Source organism: Salarias fasciatus, chromosome 4, assembly GCF_902148845.1.
Source record: "Salarias fasciatus chromosome 4, fSalaFa1.1, whole genome shotgun sequence".
Classification (NCBI taxonomy): Eukaryota; Metazoa; Chordata; class Actinopteri; order Blenniiformes; family Blenniidae; genus Salarias; species Salarias fasciatus.
In genome coordinates this window covers 24,882,792-24,887,878 of record NC_043748.1, presented here as the reverse complement: position 1 = coordinate 24,887,878, position 5,087 = coordinate 24,882,792, and the positions used below count along the sequence as shown (strand labels likewise).

Here is a 5,087-nt window from a genome sequence, read left to right as displayed (position 1 = left end):
AATTATCCGTCGGGTGAAAAAGAGAGCCTCCGAGTCCTACAGCATCCGACACATTTAGCTGTCTACAGCGGATGTTCAGCAGACAGTGGATATACCCGAGGTGAGCGCGGCGGCTGCTGCGTAGCTAACTCTCCTCTGCTGGGTGAGTGCGCGTGCTCTCTGGCTGCGTGCACATGTTGATTGACAGCATGACAAGGTGGAAGCTCGAAATCTATTGGCTGACGCTGACCAGTGCATTTTTGGATGACATGGGGGTCTATGAGACGAAGGCGGGGCTCATAAATAAATTTTTATATTGCTTTATGCCAAAATTATAGTTAAGTATCGAACCAGACTGACACATTTAAGCTCTGTTGAAAAATGATACATACATTGGAAATGAATGGAAAATCCGGACACAAGCTTTAAGAAATCTGTCATCCCCTATGCCCATGCATCCAATACTGGATCAATAAGCATCAGCAAATATTAAAACAGTACAACTAGTCTGTCTGACAGATGTAACGTGAAAGACAAGTACATTTCCAATTTGAAAGCAGCCAAAGTTCATTCTACAATATTACTACTGCAGAGCCTGTGCCCGTATTGTGTTTTCTGTCAGCTGGAAGATGAAGAAAATGTTTTGAATTATATGACAACAGCAGACACGTGCGCACATGAGACATTGTCTTTAGTGCAAATGAAAATAAGAGAAGTGTTAGGCCTATGTATAGGCCTACACCAAAGCTGTCCTACTACTAAAACATCACTGACCCAAATATGTTCATCAAGTTGGGTATGGAGCAGTAGCGGCCCGTAGCGTGGGGCGCAGGTGGTGAGAGAGCTTGTTTTGTCCACCCACATTGCCAGCCGCGGGCGGTGCGGTGTTAATTCACTTCTGCATTGACGGGAGTGCTCGTTTCGCATTCAAGGCGCATTCCAAACAACACAACAGGTAGGCAACGATGATTTTTACTAAACTGGTTTCCTCAACACTGCCAGCCTGGAATGCGCGGGTATGGAAACAAGCGCTCCCGCCACCTCCACCGGCCGCTACTGGTATGGAGCTGCAGTCCCTGTTCCTGTCAGTCATGAGGGAAAGTCATGTTTGCAAATGGATTTCACCTAGAACAATTGTCACTTGTCAGAGGAAAGTATGAGGAAAACAAAGCTAAGGAGAAACTTGTAGCTGTTGTTGAACTTCCTATTGGAGACTGTAACGACTGAATTGCAAGCGAAATGAGGACGATAGAAATAAATTCAATGGCTACTGTCAAAAACTACAGGAAGAAGTAAATACCCCAGTGACCCATCGTTTTCCCACATTCTACTTTCGCAAGGGGGAGGGATTGTATGCAAAATGGGTATATTGCGATTTATATTGGATTTGTCTAATATCTTTGGTGCTGTATGTCGTAACAGCTTGAAACTGCACTGCAACCCGCAATACTACAGGGAATGCACCCTCCAAATTGTAGATCATTCAGTGGAGATAGGTGTAAGACACTAAAGACAGAGATTTGCTGCATTATTAGGTAGATATGGACTTACCTTGTATTGCCTTAAAGATTCTTGTGCCCCTTAAAGCTCTTTTGTCCTTGTGGCCCTTGCCCATCATATTAAATTGCGCCATTAGGGTGTTCGAGAACAGCCTTTACAAAAAAAAAAAAAAAAAAATTAGGAACACAACTTATAATACTTTTTGGCTGACAGACTTTGAGGGCATTACAAGCATGTTAGAAATTTACAGTCACTTAAAATATTTTGAACATGCAAATTAACAATCTGCAGATCTGCTCCCTAGCCATGACACTACAGCTACCAGCTACTTAAATATTACCAATTACATACTTCAAGTTCCTTCTAGCATAGTTGACTACTAATAATAACTTGAAATACATAGCTGGCAATACTGCTGTGTAGCTGGCAGTTGTAGCCCAATGGTTAGGAAGCAGGTATATAGATCAGTTCAGTGTGCGAAATGTTTACCAGCCGTCAGCATAAACACACCTGTCAAGGACTTTTCGGACGCACTCTTTTGGGTCCCTTCCTCCTACTCTAGCCAGACGCTGCACCTGTTGGAATATGCATCCTAAGTGCTCGGCAATATGTCTTCACTTCAACGCTATTGACTAGACATTTTCAGATTTGTAAAAACCCACCATGTGTTCAAAGTTACTCTCGTCAGTGAGATGCTCCTCCTCCTCGTCAAACTGCTCCATGGTCTCCATCCTGACGATGTTCCTGACGCGTGCCGACGTGTGCTGGGAATCCTTATCCCGAAGCTGAGAATCCTTATCCCGAAGCTCAAGAAGCAATGTTAAAACCTTTTTCTGAAACACTGAAACAATCCCAAGATTATTGCGATTAGAATATGACTCCAACGACAAAGACATCTGGACAGTAGACAGACATACAGACGCTGCGCACTGAGTCCTGTTAAAAAAACGTTGATATAGTCAAATCACTGTCAAAGTCCTGGAAAAAAACATTGTTCATAGTCAACATCACGTCCTGTATGCACAGTGCATATAATATGCACTGGGGTTTGTCTGAAGTTTTAAATTTGCGGTTGATGTGAGCACCATCTCCAGTTTGATCATCGACTGTCTGTCAATCAGAGTCATCGGGCAAAGTTTAGACAATAAGAACATGTCGCATCTCAGTGGACATGGAAAGCTTTCTTCTATCACCAGGAGTCAACATCCAATTCACCGTCCCAGAATCAACCAAGTTTATAAAAATAAACTAAAATAAAAATCCCACAGATTTCCGTGTTATCTTGAGCGTGAGCATGGGAAACCTCAGATGTACATCAGTAATTGTGCATGAAATACAATTAATCAATGTGTTGTTTTTTTGTATTCTTTTCAAGCTCTGCTACTCTATCCTGACCCTGTGCAAGCTGTGTGTCAGTGCAAAGCGCTTCTTCATTGCGGTTAGCGGGTTGTGTGTTATTTTGCGTACGTCACCCATGCCATCAGTGCGTGGTGATTTCATCTTCTCAGTCAGAATTTCCTCCGTCAGTTGGATAAGAATTCAACGTGACCCGGTGTCCCCCCTTCTTGTGCTCCTCTGCCTGGTTCTCCACACCATCGTCCATGTCCACAGTTCTTATGTGGGCAGTCATGGACCCAGTGTCCAGTCTGTCCACCAGCCTCACCCTGGCGTCCTCCGTCCCCCTCAGGGTGGTGCTTGTAGCTTGAGCCCTGAGGAGAGTTGCTTCGGAAGAACCATGAATGATGTTGTGCTGTTGGCTCGGTTTTTACTTCCATCGTTCATCCAGGAGGTGGTGCTTTCCAGCGCCGATGTGTTGGGAGTGTCTGACAGACCAGACCACTCCTTCAGCAGGAAGCCGATGCAGAGGTGGAGTTCGACACGTCAGAGAGGGTGGGAGTAGAGTAGAGCAGAGGCCATGGTGGTTGGATGGATCTTTGAAGGGGAGGAGTCCAGTCACTTTCCTCACACATCCGATGTCCAGTACGAATCAACCTCGAAAGAGAGCAGATGGCACGGAGACACCTGTATCTGTAGTAAAACCCTTTCATGTCCCTCATGATGTTTTCTCTCCCTGTTCTCTCCCTAAGCGGATGTCCCTCTGCTTTCTACCTCTGCTTCCAGCTTCACTCATCAAAAGTGACTTCTCAATCTTCTTTTTATCCCTGGTTTTCCTGTTTCCCGGTAAACATTTTAGCAGAACCAGTCACTGTCTCATGCTCAAACTTCCCCCCTTTGGGGAACCCAAACCATTCACTCAATTCTCTCACACGTCCCACACACTCGGGCCCATACTTTCCTGACATGTCATTACATATTGGGGTGTCTGGAGGACTCTTCTCTTTAACAGATCTGTTACCCATTTTCAATTGGACGTCTCCAACGGCCTTTTCGCCTCTACGGTCCCAGCCCAGACCCGAGGGTGCAAAAGTGCTAAAAAACCCTCTCCAATCTCTCTCCCACTCCAAACACTAAACACTCTGGGAGGATTGAAGTTTTATGCTGTGTATTATAGTGACCGGCACTACATCAGTCACTCGCCCTCCAACCAGTCCAATATGGAAAGAACTCACCGGGTGCTTGTAGGAGTTTCCCCGAAAAGGAGGGAAACCAGTTCGTGGATCCTAGCGGTGGTCCGGACGGTAGGCTCAGACCCGGTCCCCATAGAGTCCGTCAATGGCGGCGGGGCTGCAGCAATTTGTCCGCAGGATGGCCAATCACCAGGTCTCTGTCCTCCGCCGGATTCCACTCGTAGGATCCTGTTCGTGACGCCAACTGTTATGGCAATTTGATTTAATAAAGGGCTTCCGCCGGTGAGTTCGTTTTGGTATCTTTTATTATGCTGTACAGCAGGAGAAGTCACGCAGTCAACAGAGTAACAGAGTGAGTTCTGCCCTCGCAGGGGCGTGCAAGCCTCTAATAACTATCTGCTACGTTCACTCCCAGGGGCCTTGACTGCACCCAGCCGTAGGCTGGACACAGGAAGACTCCCACGAGTGCCGCAGCTGCTACGCTAAGATTATCAGGAAAAGTAAATTCTAGACAAAGCATTCATGGTTCCCCACACATCTGAGTGTGTGAGCTACGGTTGTTTACAAAAATACCTCTGCGAGCACTACAAGTGAGAAAAAGCATGCATACATGAGAAATTTCCATTACAGTTGACTACTAATAATAACTTGAAATACATAGCTGGCAATACTGCTGTGTAGCTGGCAGTTGTAGCCCAATGGTTAGGAAGCAGGTATATAGATCAGTTCAGTGTGCGAAATGTTTACCAGCCGTCAGCATAAACACACCTGTCAAGGACTTTTCGGACGCACTCTTTTGGGTCCCTTCCTCCTACTCTAGCCAGACGCTGCACCTGTTGGAATATGCATCCTAAGTGCTCGGCAATATGTCTTCACTTCAACGCTATTGACTAGACATTTTCAGATTTGTAAAAACCCACCATGTGTTCAAAGTTACTCTCGTCAGTGAGATGCTCCTCCTCCTCGTCAAACTGCTCCATGGTCTCCATCCTGACGATGTTCCTGACGCGTGCCGACGTGTGCTGGGAATCCTTATCCCGAAGCTGAGAATCCTTATCCCGAAGCTCAAGAAGCAATGTT

At 45.9% G+C, this 5,087-nt stretch overlaps 1 long non-coding RNA gene across 1 annotated transcript; it reads right to left on the bottom strand.

The window, feature by feature from the left end:
• Positions 1-1,553: 1,553 nt before the first annotated feature.
• LOC115386465 (uncharacterized) lies at positions 1,554-2,207 on the bottom strand. Its single transcript, XR_003931303.1, has 3 exons — positions 2,142-2,207; positions 1,990-2,054; positions 1,554-1,631 (listed from the first exon to the last, which is right to left on the bottom strand). It is a non-coding gene; the product is annotated as an uncharacterized LOC115386465 (long non-coding RNA).
• Between the last annotated feature and the right edge of the window lie 2,880 nt (positions 2,208-5,087).